Source organism: Nyctereutes procyonoides, unplaced genomic scaffold, assembly GCF_905146905.1.
Source record: "Nyctereutes procyonoides isolate TBG_1078 unplaced genomic scaffold, NYPRO_anot_genome, whole genome shotgun sequence".
Classification (NCBI taxonomy): domain Eukaryota; kingdom Metazoa; phylum Chordata; class Mammalia; order Carnivora; family Canidae; genus Nyctereutes; species Nyctereutes procyonoides.
Window position 1 is genome coordinate 1,925,608 of NW_026575141.1, and position 16,622 is coordinate 1,942,229.

Consider the following 16,622-nt stretch of genomic DNA (forward strand, 5'->3'; position numbering starts at 1 on the left):
TTACTTTAGATGGTATTTAGAAAGTGCTGGTGGAAACATAACTGACATTCAGCACATGTAGTCCTCGATTATCTCAACCTGGATCCTTTCAACAGCTCCCTTAATGGTTTCCCCACTGGCAAGCTCCCCTCTTTCTAATCCATCCTATACACTAAGATTAATCTTCCTAAAATACTGTTTTCATCACACTCAAAAACCTTTAGAGGCCCCCCATGGCCTACAGGATGAAGTCTGGACCTCTTAGCCAGACAATTCTGTCTTCCTGCAGTCTAGTTCCCACGTACTTTCTGATCCTCCTACTGGAATTCCCTCTTCACCTGCTGTACATGCCCAGGCCTCCTGTCTTCTCTCCTCTGTACCTTTGATTACTGTTCCCTTTCTTGCAGTGGCCTTTGACTCCATCTCTGCCCATCTAAATTCTACTCCTTGAGCTTTCAAGTTTAGTCCAGCTGATTGACTCTTTTATTTTCTTTGCAGTATTCATTGCCCTTATCATATATTATCATTTCTTATGGTTGTTTGTTTATACAATCCACAAGCTGCCCTTCACCCCAGTTTTTAAATTCTTGAACATAGTGCTCACAGACAAGAATGGGTTGTTGCTGGTTTTATGGCTCTATGCAAATCAGAGCTTTAGGGTTGTGGTTTATGGTCATTGAGATGCATTTGGCTATTGTATTCTATCATGTCTAGTGCAGTGCTGGAGGATCTCCATGCAATAGGTTTCATTGAGTGGTTCTGGAATAAATGACTAGATGTGTTGAGTTTGTTGTTCAGATAGGTCAGTTAATTTAGCATTTAACAGGTTTCACAGGTGTATAGGGTTTGGCACAGGAAGAGACATTTTCAGAGTGCCCCAGAGTCATTTATGGGCTGTCGTGAGTTGTGTAGTCTGCTTAGATCATGGTCATATGCTTAGTTAGAGCTGAGTAAGATGGTGGCCAGGTTTTTCTACCAACCCATTTGAAAAAGTTCTCCAAAGTGTTCCAGGAACTATTTGGAGGATGCATAAATTAACAACTTTATGCTACATCTCAGCTCTTGAGGATACAAGCTACCTCAGAAGACAGAAAGCTCTAGTAGGACAAAATAGAGCTTGTTGCAAAGATCAGTTAAACAGTCTTTTTTACAGATATTCAGCCAGTTGTCAGCTCTTCCTTGATCATGTCATCATTACTGCTTGTATGCATCTGACACCAGACAAGAAGAATAAAGGAAGAAGATAGGGGGACTTGGAAGGGGATTCCTTCAGTGCTTAAACCAGGCTTGTCACCCTGCAGGGGTACAGTATCTGTTTTAATAATCTCCTATGTCATTTGTACTTTATTATTAGTAAAATATAAATCCACATCTCAGAACTTTTTGTAACATTTTTGAGAAGATTATGAAATGTCACTTTTGCTCTCCTTTGGAGAAAGTAGGGGTGGGAGTGTTAACTTGCTAAATGTCATTACACTGCTTGTTTTCAGCTTCAGATTAATAGCAGGTGGTAGCCATTTTTCAGAGCAAACAGGCTGCCTTTTTAGTTCAGTTAAAAAAAAAGCAGTAATTGTTTACTGGAGCTTGGAATATTCTGTGCTAGGTGACAAATGGTGAGGATCACAAAACATTCAACATTTAAAAAAATAGAATAGCTGGCTAATATTATAAAATTTTAAAGAACCAAGCCAGAGCTTTCAGCATAGTATTTCTCTTGCCATACTAAATGACTTATGCATGTTGGTATTTATGCTTACTATATAGATTTGTTACTTTCAGTGACTTTATTTTCACATAGCTCTTTTGGTTTGTGGTCTGTGATATCTTTGTCCACTTTTGCAGTGCTCACTCCAGGTCGTAAACACCACTTAGAAGTTCTTAGATGATCCCCTGCGCAAACGCATGCTTTTTAATGCGCACGTGCGTTGTTGCGGGGCGGTGGGAAGCAATGATGTTATGTTTGGAATTGCAAGAATTTTTATTTTTGGATTCTTTTTTCTTATTCACAAGCAACTTTTTTTTTGAGTTATTGTTTAATATCTCAATTTTAAAATGTGAGTCAAGATAACCTGTATTCTATTCTTAACCCATGACTAACTAGCTTTATGATCTTATGTGAGTAGAGCTCTCCCAGAATTACATCTTTTTAACATCTGAAGACTGGGATCCCTGGGTGGCGCAGCGGTTTGGCGCCTGCCTTTGGCCCAGGGCGTGATCCTGGAGACCCGGGATCGAATCCCACATCGGGCTCCCAGTACATGGAGCCTGCTTCTCCCTCTGCCTATGTCTCTGCCTCTCTCTCTCTCTCTGTGACTGTCATTAAAAAAACAAAACAAAACATCTGAAGACCTTGGTTTCTTTTCTTTTTTTTTAATTTTTATTTATTTACGATAGTCATACAGAGAGAGAGAGAGAGAGAGATAGGCAGAGACACAGGCAGAGGGAGAAGCAGGCTCCATGCACCGGGAGCCCGACGTGGGACTCGATCCCGGGTCTCCAGGATCGCGCCCTGGGCCAAAGGCAGGCGCCAAACTGCTGCGCCACCCAGGGATCCCCATGGTTTTTAAGGCACATTCCTGCTTCTGATGTATATGATCCTTCTTCTTTTAGTCAGCTGTAAATATGAAATCAAATGGCACTTACGGTCTGTCATTAATATATTTTTTACTTGCATTATTATATTTGCATTTGGTTTAAAGGCTTGAGGGCGGGGGTCACTTTCCTTGGGGCTGGAATCTGATCACTTTGCTGCTCAGTCTGGACAGTTGCTAGGAGCTTTCTGGCATCTGATCAAATGATGGATAAATGAAAATCACACTCACAGGAGGATGGTTTTTAAGCCAGAAAGATAACATATAATAAGATAGCCATAACTATAAGGCAGGCAGGATATCATGTCAAATAGTTAATAATATTCTAACTTCCCAGCAGGCAAAACCAAGTCAAAATCATGAGGTTGCTTTTCATTCTTGGGTCCAAACCTAGGGAAGTGCCTGCCTGGTGAGCTGTAATGGAGTTAGAAATTCTGTTTTCAGGAGACAGCTCTTTGAGCTGTAGATTTCAGGCAAGTCTCTTGTCTGCAGCTGTTTCCTTAACTGTTAAACAAAACAAAACAAAACAAAAGTTAGGGCATGTGGATGGCTTAGTTGGTTAAGCATCTGACTCCTGATTTTGGCTCAGGTTACGAACTTAGTGTTGTGAATTCAAGCTCAGCACAGGTAGGGGTCCCTGCTTAGCGGGAAGTCTGCTTGAGATTTCCCTTCTGCCCCTCCTCCTACTCTCACACTCTTTCTCTCAAAATCAAACCTTAAACAACCTTAAAACAAACAAAAAGTAGGTGTAAAACTGTACTCCTTTCTTTACATTGCCGTGGAGTGAGGTTTTCTTTTTCTTTTTCTTTTTTTCTTTAAAGATTTATTTATTTATTTATTTATGATAGACATAGAGAGAGAGGCAGAGACACAGGAGGAGGGAGAAGCAGGCTCCATGCCAGGAGCCCGACGTGGGACTCAATCCCGGGACTCCAGGATCCTGCCCTGGGCCAAAGGCAGGCGCTAAACCGCTGAGCCACCCAGGGATCCCCCGGAGTGAGGTTTTCTAAAGTGCTTATGAAGTTTTAGATCCTTAAAAGTGATAAAGGATGTTAAGAATTGTAAGTTGGTGTTTGAGTTATGTCCATTCCTGAGTTCCCTGCTCAGCAAACCTTTGATGGAAGGCACTCCCCAGTGTGCCAAGGGATTCTGGGATTTGAGAATCTAGAACTCTGTGCTTCATTATGGTCCTTCCACACGATTGTACTAATAGGGATGAGGACAGAGCTAACTTTGAGCTAGCCACACTGGGAATGAGAAGAGGTCAGGTCTGGTTCAGTGTGGCCCCCCTAGGAGCAGATAACCGCTGCCTTCTCATTCCTTTTCAACCAGTTTGATCTAGGAGTAGAAGTGGCTTGTTTACATTTTATCTGGTGTGCTCTGTTACTTTCCACTTGGATGATTCCTGGCTTGGGTGCATTCTCTTCTTTTCATTCCTCTTCTCTAAGACTTTCCATTTTTTCTTTTTTCAAGCTTGAGTTTATCATTCATTGTTCTCATGATCTCATGTCTCATTTAGCCCATCAGGGAAGCTAGAGACTTTGTACAGAGGCTAAAGATTTTTAAAAATCCCTTCATTATCAGGTTTAGGGAAAAATGGGATGTCATAAAGGGCCAGGTACAGTTCTTCATACTTTTCATTACCAATGGCCATTGCTGAGGAATGTTTTAAAAATAATTTTTATCCTTCTAATACTTTCCCAATTCCAGTTTTTCTTAGAATATAGTGGAGTCACAACTTACTTAAGGATCTCGTTCTAAAATCAGCATGTGTGGGGCACTGGGTGGCTCAGTTAGTTATGTGTCTGTCTTGTGCTCAGGTCGTGATCCCGGGGTCCTGGAATCAATACCCCCTGGGCTCCCTGCTCTGCAAAAAGCCTGCTTCTCCCTCTCCCTCTGCCTGCGGCTACCCCTGCCTGTGTTCTCTCTCTCTGTCAAATAAATAAATAAAATATTTTTTAAAAGTAAATAAAATCAGCATGTGAATTTTATTTGTCAATTACACCTCAGTAAAAGAGGAAAAAAAAAACAAACAATACCTATATATGAAGCAAAGATTTCTTTTCACATTTATTCTTAAGAGTCCAGCTGTGCTATTTTTCTTCTGTAATTGGGTCATGGGGCTTCTTTAGTTGAGCACTAGATGAAATGTTGACTTTTATTTAAGGATTTGTGTATGAAAACTATATTATCTTGAACCACCAGAATTCCATTCACTGGGCAGGAAATGAGAGAGGCTGAGAATGAAGTGGTCCTGGGCTTCCCAATGGAGTGGGTAGAAACCTGTGCTCCATTCAAATTCTTCTCTTTCTCCCCTTCAATGAGTAATTGGATTTGCATAAACTGAACGTGCATGTGATGTAATTACACCATACCATCCTCCTTAAAGCACTAAAAAGGAAATAAAGATGCCCTGTTATTTTCTGGACTTAGTCTTTTTTTGGTAGAAAACCAGAGCTAGTGTGATTTGGTTAGCACCAGTGAGTTGAACTTACTTTAGAAAGTGGCCCATATTGGGGACCCTGGGTGGCTCCGTGGTTGAGCATCTGCCTTTGGCTCAGGTTGTGATCCCAGGGTCCCAGGATTGAGTCCCTTGGGAGCCTGCTTCTCCCTCTGCCTGTGTCTCTGCCTCTCTCTCTGTGTCTCTTATGGATAAATAAATAAAATCTTTAAAAAAAATAAAATGGGCGGTTTTATCATCAGTCTTACCTATTTGAATCTGACAGGTAGGGTTAGTTTCGAGAAGCAGTGCTGTGAATATTGCTGAGGCAGAGAACCCTGCCACTCCTCTAGTAGCTGCAGACCTACCACCGATAGCAAGTCAGGCAGGGAGGGTGCGTCACTGCTGCCATGCAGCGTCTGTCCCTGGCAACCAGGTGTCACAGACACAGAGTTGTTTCCAAATGTTGTTTAATGTGTGCTCATAGCATCCTAGCAATTTGGCAGCAGAACATATGCATTCATTGAATTTCCTCTGGCCTCGCTGTAGTTTCAAATTGAATAATAGGAGAAATGTGGTAAATGTGCTACACAAAATGTGAATGTTAGAAGGATCTTAGAGATTATTTAGCCCATCCCTTTATTTTACAAAAAAAGGAAACAGGCCCCAAAAGGTTGAGAAACTTGCCCAACATCATGAGTTAGCAGCCAGACTGGAATGAAAGCTTTAGTTGTCTGATGACTGTTTTGTTGCTTTTCCCGCTACACAGGATTTCTGGATCAAATTGTTTTCCGTGGGTCCGGTTGGATTTACTGAGCCTGGCCTGTGTAAGTGGGACAATCCCAAAGGGAACCGACAGATATACACAAACGGATATAACCTTGTTCTTGTTTGCTGCTTTACTTTCTGTTTGAACTGGAGGCTGAGGTTTAAGACCTGCTCAAAGTTTGTTTTGGTGGTGGTGCTGGTGTGTTTTGTGGCAACTATGGAACTGTGCCCTTGGGCTGTCTCCCTAGGAGAGGGCCTGCTGAGAAGGGTGCGGATGGCCATAAGCCTCAAGCTGCTGCAAGCCTGGAACCCACCGCAGGTTTTATCCCCAGGCCATGTCCCCGCCAGGCCGGTAGCACATGGCAGGGGCTCTAGAGCTGGGTCATCCTGCCTGATGCAGGATTCCTCTACTAGACAGTCTTTGCTCCAAGGTTCCTCATTGTCCTGGCCAGGTCTTCTCAGACCTACAGTCTTGTCTCCTTCCATCCTGGTCTCATGTCACAGGTGTCAGGCCTAGAGCATCATGGGAGGCTCCTCTTCCCTTTCTCCTTTAGCCTTCTCCCAGTATATCCCTTGCTCTTCTGATTCTGTCTCAGCGTCCATGTCCCAGCACACTGGTACTGACGCAACATATGGGTGGTTTTGAAGACATTTTCAGAATATTCTGCATTAATCCTTAGTAGATCTTGAAAATCTCTTTATGTGGAGTACTGTTGAAAAGAACTACAAATTTTTGATTAGTCACTTTTGCATTATCTTCCTTTAATGTCAAGCCAAAATGAAAAGAAATACAGTCAGGGCATTGATGGGATGTACACTGCCATCAAGAGGTAGGGGTCCCAGGGCCAACCCTGTCCCTGACCTTAAGAATTCCTTTAGTCAACAAAGAATTTGTAGCCTCACTTGCATCTTATAAAATAAGCTGGATGATCTCTGGTTTTGTTTTTATTTATTTTTTTCCCAGCTGTGACTGTGAAATAGATTGTAAGAAGAGAGGTTGAGTTGACTCTGGCCAGTTGGTCCTAATAGTGTACGCATTAAATCTTAAGTTTAAATTGAACAAACACAAGTTAATACAAAGAAAAGGAACTCAGAAGTTGTGCAGTAATTGGCTCTATGTGGTTGTCCAACTTACATGCCAGATCAGTGACACCAAATGCCTTGGCCCAAGTAATGCAGTTGAACTAGCATCTCTGTGTTAGAGTGCTTCTGAGATTTTTAATCTCCATGGTAAAACAAGATTATATGTAAGTGCCTGGAAATGGAAGTATTATCCCCCACAATATGGAATAAGAAGAGAGGCATTTTAGTGTAATTGCACCTTCGACCACGTAATTCCCAGTGCTTTTTTCTCCTTTCCACTCCATACCCTATCAGCTGTGGTCTAGAGTTAAGACTACTCTGCTGTTACATGTAATGGTAACATTTGTGGTTTATAAACCCATCTATTCTGCAGCTGAATTTGATAATAAAATCCCCTTCCTGCTCTGCATCCATGTAATCACACAGTAGTTTTATCGAATGTGGCCCTTTTTATAATTTACATTTCCCTCTTTCAGTGATCCTTCTTATTAAAATTTGTAAGCTTACTAATGATTCTGTGACATAGAGTTCTCATTTCTTTATAGAACTTGGTCTTTTGGAGTTTCGCTTTTGATTCATATGGTCTTTTCTTTTAGACTTGATGCTCTTGTGTCTTTCATAAACATGTAGTAACTAAAGCCAGTGTTCATTAGAGAAGCTAGAGCTGCTTATTTGAGAACTCTGAACCCATAACAGTCCATTACACTTTGATTCAGCATTTATTTAATATTTATGTGCTGGATATTGTGACGGGAGTTCTTTCTTTAAATGAGTGTTGGGGGTTGGAAGCATGGATTATATAACACTGAACTGATGAGGCGGTATATTTTAGTACCTTTCATGTTGAAATTTCATGTTGCTTTGTAACGTTGAAAGTTGTAAATTATAATGGAATCATATGCCTATTCTCAGGAATGGTACATAAAATATTTAATATCAGATCTAGGGTTGTCATTACCCAAGCAGAACAAATATTAAGCAACCAGTACCAGTTCATGTTAACTGAATATCCATTCTACCTGAACCAAACATCAGTTACATGGTTTCAAAATATTAGGTTAAATAGGCATTGATTCTGTTTATGCAGGCAGCCATAGAAAAGATAGAACTTGTATACCTGTTTTATGTTTTTTATACTTAGTTCAAAAATAAAGAACTAACATTCCCAGTTTCCTCTCTCACTGGGATATGATGCATTATTTGTATGTGAGCCACTCTTGTTGCTTTTATACACTATTCCTTTGCAGTGCAGCCCTACCAGGTGATGATGTGAGCAAGTCCCCAGCTCAGTTCTACAATACAAAAGACTTCTATTGAAGAAAAATTTATTAACAAGCAGGGACAAAATGATTCATACAACTCAGTAAAACTCAGTGAAGTCCCAGTTGTCTGTTCTTTTTTTTTTTTTCTTTCTTTCAGGAAAAAGGTTACTTGGGCCGGATGAGGCTGCTTATAATTGGCCTCAGTCGACAGTCCACTTAAACCAATAGTTCTCAACTAGGGCAGTTTTGGCAATACCTGGAAATATTTTTCCTTGTCCCAGCTCAGGGTTGGAGTGGTACTATTGGCATCATAGAGGCCAGGTATGCTACTCAACATTCTGCAGTGCATAGGGTGGCTCTCCACAACAAAGAATGATCTGGCCCAGAACGTTAGTGGTTCCAAAGGTGAGAGTCTGTCCTCAACCAATAGTTGCATACGGGACTGGTTAAGCAATCAAACCTAAGGTGCCATCCCTAAAGTTAGAGCTGTATGCTTTGTTGTTGTAACCTCTTATAGTCTCATAACTGGTCCCATAGCAGATGTAAGCATATCCTTACAGCAGCTAATTCATATCTTTTTGAGTTTTCATTTTACTAACTAGAAAGACCTATATCTAACATTTGTCATGCTAGTTAATGAACCATTTTCACTAATAAAATCTCATTTCTAACAGTCATTGTGCTAACTAGCAAAGCATCATTATTGATCAAGGCATGCATGAGTGAAGACTTTGGAGTAGCCACCTCTACATTTTGAGCTTCCAGGTTTGAGCTTCCAGTGAGAATACTTGCTGATTACTCCTGCATTATGTGTCCTTGAGTAGCATGCTGGCAGCGCCTGGTTCAGAGCTTAACCTAAGGAACATGGACACATAATGTCACCCTGTGTATTTTGAAGTAAATCACAGATGCTGTGCCAGATCGCTCTGCAGAAGTTGTGTCTCCTTACTTCTGCTTGTACTTTTTTTTCATTTGTGCTGCCATGTTCTATGTATTTCCTTTGTGGAAGCTAGAGTCCACAGGGATACAGATCAAGAGAAGTAAATCTCTTTTCCTGTCTTAGAGTTTATAGCTGGGAGAGGGCCTTGAGTAAGTAACCATGTATGATGCAAGGCAAAGTAAAAAACAGGTGCCATGAGGAGCCCCTGGCTGGCTCAGTCAGTGGAGCATGTGACTCTTGATCTTGGGGCTGTGAATTTGAGCCCTATGCTGAGTGTAGAGACTATTTAAAAGTACAATCTTTCAAAAAAAAAAAAGGTGCCACGAGAGACCTTTTGCAAAGTTTTATTAGGTGTGAAAGTGGGAGAAGCAGCAGGGTTGTGACTTGGCAATAGCTACATGAAGGAAGTGACGTCACGGAAGGGTTTTAGAACATGGCTAGGGCTGGGGTGAGTCGGTGTGTGGTCACATGGTGATTTAGCAGAGTTGAAATGGGTAGCTGCATCTCCTGACTCCTCACCAAGTGATTTCCTGCTATCTGTCATAGTGATGGTAAGTTCTGAATTAAACCAGAAAACTAGAGAATTGAATGTATGATTAGAAAATTATTTTTCTCTCTAAAGCTATAGAAGAAAGCTTGTGAAGTTGTTTCTGACTTCATCTAGCACTTAATTTTACTTCTTTTTACCAAATACCATGTTCCACACAAATGTTAGAAGAGAACTTCTGGAAAAATTAAAAGCTATACTAGGTTGCTTTCTGATCTAAATTTCTGAACCTGACAACATCCTCTCTTCAGTCCTTGTTGGCTCTACTTTTTAATTTCACAGACTACTTACCCTGCCTCTGCTCACTTTTTTCTTTTTTTTTAAGATTTTATTTATTTATTCATAATAGACACACACAGAGAGAGAGAGGGAGAGAGAGAATGGGGCAAAGGGAGAAGCAGGCTCCATGCCTGGAGCCTGACTGGGACTCGATCCTGGGACTCCACGATCAAGCACTGGGGCCAAAGGCAGGTGTTGAACTGCTGAACCACCCAAGGATACCCTGCTCACTTTTTTCAAGAAAATAAGCAGATGTGCCCAAAAGTGGCAGAGGACATATTCAGTAGGCTGTCTCAAGTATGTCATCAGCATGAAAAAATCTGAAATGTAGAGGAGAGTTCTCGAAGCTTTTCTTGGGAAGACAAAACAGAAACAAATGAACTGAGCAAGTCCTGGAGGCTTGGATAGGAGTTCCAGATTTAGGAAGTCTGTTACAAGTCTTTGTCTTCCACTTATGCCAGGCCTTGCTGTGTTAGTAGCCATAAGTGTAGTTTAACATTTCAGGTTGGCATTTGCTCATAGCTAATGCCTGTAAGTAGTCATTGAACAGTGTGCTAAAATTGATTGTTTCGGCATCAAGAAGTTCACCTAGCTGAGTTACCTTTTTGAAGGTCACCTTCTAATGTGGTTCCGAAAACAGTACTTTTGAGTATGATTCCTTGTTTACCAATGCCACTTGATAAAGGTGTAGTGAACCCTATGTAATTTCTCATTTATAACGAAAGTCTAGTATTCAGCTAATTGAATACATGACTACTTTAATTATTTGGTTACGGCTAATTGATATTCACAGTGATCATGTTCTACAGCTTCTAAATGTATTATTATTACCTTACAAGTTTATGATTCAGCCCCGTTGGATATTTCAGTTCTCTTTGTTTTATGTCAGCATATAATTTTATTAGGTTCCTGTGTATTTTGTGTTTTACATAGTTATGACAAGGAATAAAGCTCTTTTCCCTGCTCTTATTTGCCTATGTGAGTTTATAAGACAAGATTGATCTTTGCCACAGACTATCCATACCATTGTGAAAGACTAAATCTTTATCTGTTATATGTGTGTTTCAGATTTGTTACAAGATTTAGAATTATAGGAAATATCATTGTGGAGATCTCCTATTTAGGTTGATTTACAGTTGTTGCCTTCTCTCGACTCTAGTAATATTTGGCTTCATAGAATCCTCCCATGGAAAATTGAGCTGGTATCTGTTTTGTTTTTTCCCATGAGCTATTAACATTGAACACTGGCATTTCAAAGAACTTTGTCACTTAAAATGCACAACGTTGGGCACCTGTGTGGCTCCGTTGGTTAAGTGTCTGCCTTCAGCTCGAGTCATGATCTCAGGGTCCTGGGATTGAGCCCCACATTGGGCTCCATGCTCAGTGGGGAGCCTGCTTCTCCCTCTCCTGCTGCACCTCCCCCTGTTTATGCTATCTCTCTCTCTCTCTCTCTCTCTGTCAAATAAATAAATAAATAAATAAATAAATAAATAAATAAATAAATAAATAAATAAATAAAATCTTTAAAAAATAAAATGTATAAGCTTTCCTGGAGCCCAGATTTTTTCCTTAACATGCCTTGTACTTGATGTCCAGGGTAGCATTACAGCCTCTGAACTAGGTGAATTGTGATGTCACCTGGTTCTCCAGGCCTCGTACCCTCCCTGTGCCACACCTTAGTCCTCAGGAGCAACCAGGCCTAAGAAGACTGAGCTATTATGCCGAAAAGCTTTCGCTATGAAGAGTTACCTAGGAATGTACATGGGAAGGTAAAGTTCCTACCAGCACAATAAGTCATATCCATAATCCCGGTTTTTACTTCTTTTGACCTTATTATATTCTTTGTCATAAGCATCTCCAATCCTTTCTGAAAGGAGGCAAGTCTTAAAGAAGTTAACACATGGGTGCTTCATTTTGAATCTAGCTTACTAACACAATGCTGAGTTGAGACATTGAAATATTTGTGTTGGGTTTCTTAAAGAAAACTTGATTTCCATATTCTCTTTGTGTCTCTTGCATATGGGGTGTTCTAGTTTTCCATAATGATCAACTTAAGTTACTGTCATGTTTTCAAGTCCAGTCACGGTATCCCAAATCTAACAGGATCTGAAAACTAATCAGTGCACATTTCTTGTAGTGAGAGGAATAGTAAACAAGAGATGAGGGGACATTTTTTATATTCATTTTTTCCCCTAAGCACTGGTTTTAGAACAATAAGTGATGTTGTAATCCTCTTTCTGTTTGTTCATTTACAATGATTCTCTCTCTGTTAGAGAGTTGTACGTGGAAGTTTTATTTCCTTGCCCTTGGTTTACTGCTTTTTCATAAGTTGAGTGTGACTCTCCATCCTTGGCAGCTATTAGTTTAGTCAATGTATTCCAGGCTTATTTAAGTTTCAGGATTCATATTGTGTGACTTTCCCTCCCAGTATCACATTAACTGTTTCAAAGCAATGTGCCTTTAAAGTGTTGTGGCCATGTTTCTTTTTTTGTTATTGTCACCAGTGGATCTCAAACTATTGATTCTGTTGGTTGTCTAGGGAAAGATTTGTGATGTTGGACTGTAGCTCTGTGTTTTCTGGTCTTTGGAGGTAATTCCTTTTTAGTGGGCATACCTGACCTTTTCACACGTTGCTTTAAATTTTTTCAAAGATTGCATCTTAGAAAAGTCAATGAAGATATTGCTATCTATCCTTTATTTATGTTGCTTCTCAAAATTAAATTTTTTTGATGCATGTAGTCCTCAGTAGGCTTAAGCAATATATTTATAGTATTGAATTCTTAAGTGTTTTCTAAATGACCATAATAGAATACCTATTACTTTATATTTGTGTTTTAAAAATAGTCTCACTGTGCACTATATAGGAATGAAAGAAACATCTGGTGCACGTGTTTCAAGAACCATGGTAGGTAATGTCATACATTGAATGGGAGAGAGAATCAAGTACTGGTACATTAAGGATTTTGTAGGTAAAATAATCTTCATGCTTTAAATAATTATTCAAATTGTTAAAACAATTTGGTTGTTAATATAATTTGCTAAATACCTCACTCCTTTGAGTATCATGCTATGTTTCCATCTCATAGCCAGGGATACATACATGTGATATTAATGTTTAAGAAATATTTTTCTGATTGTAGAAGAAATATTTGTTCATTCTAGAAAGTTTGGAAAGCATAAAACGGTCTAAATAAAAAATATCCCACGATGCGTAACATGTCCACCATTAACATGTTGGTATAATACATACTTTTTTCCAAGTCTGTATAACAGGGCATTCAGCTTTCCTTGTTCCTTCCTTAAGCAAAATTAGGAACTTCCTGTACATGCTATTTTTGACCAGTTCCCCCCCCCACACACACACACTTACAATTTTGAGTTAGAAAAATTAACTATTAAAACATTATTTTTTAATGACTTTAAATGTTGGTCATTATGTCTGGACTAAAACTTTATAATCAATCAAATGTTGGACCAAAACTCATTTACACAAACTTCTATTGTTCCCACTTGTTTGTTGCTTTAAGTGACATTCGCTATATTTTCTTAGACATAAATCTTTGTGTGCTTTTCTTAATATTTCCTAGGATTAAATGCCTAGAATAAAATTGGCCAAGTGATAAGCAGATTAACAATAGCAAAGATACATGCATATATCCATCCACATATTTATTGGTTTTTTGTTTTTTGTTTTTTTTTTTTGTTTTTTTTAGATTTTGTTTATTTATTCATGAGAGACACAGACAGAAAGAGAGGCAGAGACACAGGCAGAGGGAGAAGCAGGCTCCATGCAGGGACCCCGATGCGGGACTCGATCCCAGGTCTCCAGGATCAGGCCCTGGGCTGAAGGTGGCACTAAACCGCTGAGCCACCCAGGCTGCCCCATCCACATATTTATAAGTAGCTATTCTCATAAATTTTAGTGTACTTAATTTGTATACACTTCAAAATACTTATATAGTTAATTTCATTCTTTGTAATACATAGTTCTGTGAGTTTTCACATATGCATACGATTGTGTAACCACCACCATTATCAACAAGCAGACTAGTTCTCTTACCTTAGAAAATTCCCTCCTATGTCCTTTGATTACAAAGTATATGTTTTGTTTTGTTTTTTTAATTTGGAAAATATAAAGAAGCAAGAATAACGAGAAACTACCCATAAACCTACTGTTCTGGTACAGCTTTTGTTGACATTTTGTCAAGTACCTCTCTGGGTTTTTTTCTTCCCTACAAAAAAGAGATTATACTGTCCGTTTTGTTTATAATATGTTTGTTTGTTTTTTAGATATTTTGAGGATATTTTTATTAACCATTAAATTGGTTTTTATTTTTGCTTCTTTGCAATTCTCAACAACCCTATCATCAACATTTTTGTATATTGTCACAATTACTTATAAAAAGTCCTAAAAATAATTTAGATCTCAGTGAATAGGTACATTTTGAAAACATTACATTTTGTTTTTTGTTTCTTTATTATTTATTTATTTATTTATTTATTTTTTAAATGAAAGTACTTTTTTTAATTTTTTTTTTATTTATTTATGATAGTCACACAGAATGAGAGAGAGATAGAGGCAGAGACACAGGCAGAGGGAGAAGCAGGCTCCATGCACCAGGAGCCCGACGTGGGATTCGATCCCGGGTCTCCAGGATCGCGCCCTGGGCCAAAGACAGGCGCTAAACCGCTGCGCCACTCAGGGATCCTTATTTATTTATTTATTTATTTATTTATTTATTTATTTATTTATTTATTTATTTACTTACTTACTTACTTACTTACTTACTTACTTACTTATTTATTTATGATAGTCACACACAGAGAGAGAGGCAGAGACTTAGGCAGAGGGAGAATCAGGCTCCATGCACCGGGAGCCTGATGTGGGATTCGATCCCGGGTCTCCAGGATCGTGCCCTGGGCCAAAGGCAGGCGCCAAACCGCTGGGCCACCCAGGGATCCCGAAAACATTACATTTTGTAAAATTGATTTAAAAAGTGGTTATACAAAATTACATTCTGACCAATAGTGTATAGAAGAGCCTATCTGTGACATTTTTGCTACTATTTTATATTTTTGTCAGTTCATTAGGTGAATAGTGGTATCTCATTATTTTCATTCTTTGATTTCTCTTAGGGTTGGCTTTTCCCCCATGTGTTTATTATTTGTATTCTTATGTGTGAATTGCCAGTACATATCATTTGTGTATTTTTCTTTTGGCTTTTTGCGGGGACAATTAGAGGGCTTTTTTTAAAAGTGTTCTGTATTTTAGTAACTTTAACTCTCACAGTTATATGTTGTAATTTCTTTTCCTCTTTTTGTCATTTGCTTGTTCTTTTGGTTTAATGATTTTTGTTTTTAATGGAAGGTCTCATAAATCTTTTCTTTTACAAATTTCCTTTATTTCTATTTTGGGTGTTTACCTTTTCTTTTATATTCCTGACTAGTCCAGTTTTGACTATGTTGTACCAAGGAGCCATAGATTATTGTGTACTTGCATATGAATATGTTTTAATATTTTATTCTTTTAAAATGTATTCATATGCTTTCAAGCAGCATGAACTTTTCATTGAAATCTTCTATTCAGGCTGTAGCAGCACAATGACATTTAACTGTCCCAAGTTAAGCAAGTTCTCTGATTTTATTTTTCCCTTATTGCCTTCTTTGGTTTGCATCTTAGATATTACCTATCAGATTTCTTTATGACATTAGGAAAAAATACTACTTATATTGTTAAATAACTGTTTGTTTATTTTTAACATGCTGCAGGACATTGAAGACAAAGTAAGTAGCAAAGCAATGACCTACGAATGTGCAAAATGGGTACCCTTAAACTAAATAGATAGTGAAAGTCATGCTTGCATAAGGTTGAGCCAGATGACCCTTGGTCACACTGCAAAAAAATGCGGTGTATGGCACCAGGATGGGAATGCCGACTTGCTTGATATCTTAAAATTTCTGGTCAAGTGTATATTCAACATCTACTGAACAGAAATATATTAAAAACATTCCTAACTTGGAGTGAAACAGGGAGGTCTTTTCTCAGAGATAAACACCACTTAAATGTTGTAATGATCAAGATATAAACAGCAGTTTGAAAAACACAGGTTTTTAATTAACTTTGAAAAACATCCATAAGTAACTATCTTTATCATCATTTTTTTTCAAGTATCAGAAAAATTTTGTTACCTTTTCTTAATTTTGAAAAAAATCTTAAAAATTCAAAATAGGATGACTGAGTTTTAAAATTGCTTTCACTGTGTTTTCTCACTGTTAGTTTTTTTTTTTTTAATTTATTTATGATAGGCACACAGTGAGAGAGAGAGAGAGAGAGGCAGAGACACAGGCAGAGGGAGAAGCAGGCTCCATGCACCGGGAGCCCGACGCGGGATTCGATCCCGGGTCCCCAGGATCGCGCCCTGGGCCAAAGGCAGGCGCTAAACCACTGCGCCACCCAGGGATCCCAGTTTTTAATTATACAAATTAACATTTACAGTGGTTTTTGCCCCGCCCCCCCATCCCCCAGCCCAAGACAACAGCTTCACAAAAAAGAAAATAGGCCCATACATGTATTTATGTGCAGGTTTCAATCAGTAATTTAAGGGTTCTCAAACATAATAAGATTTACATAGAAAATGTCATATAGGTGTTTTTGTTTAGAAAAAAAGAAAAAAAGGTTAATAACTATGTGGCTTATGCTTGGCAAAAATCTAAGTTTTGTACAAAATATTAA

General features: G+C 38.8%; 1 protein-coding gene and 1 pseudogene across 1 annotated transcript in view; one reads left to right on the forward strand and one right to left on the reverse strand.

The window, feature by feature from the left end:
• The window catches only part of LOC129498113 (60S ribosomal protein L15-like), a 36,794-nt pseudogene extending 30,530 nt beyond the window's left edge, over positions 1 to 6,264 (reverse strand).
• CHCHD3 (coiled-coil-helix-coiled-coil-helix domain containing 3) overlaps positions 1 to 16,622 on the forward strand; it is a 276,896-nt gene that overhangs the window by 161,798 nt on the left and 98,476 nt on the right. The gene's annotated exons all lie outside the window — the stretch shown is intronic.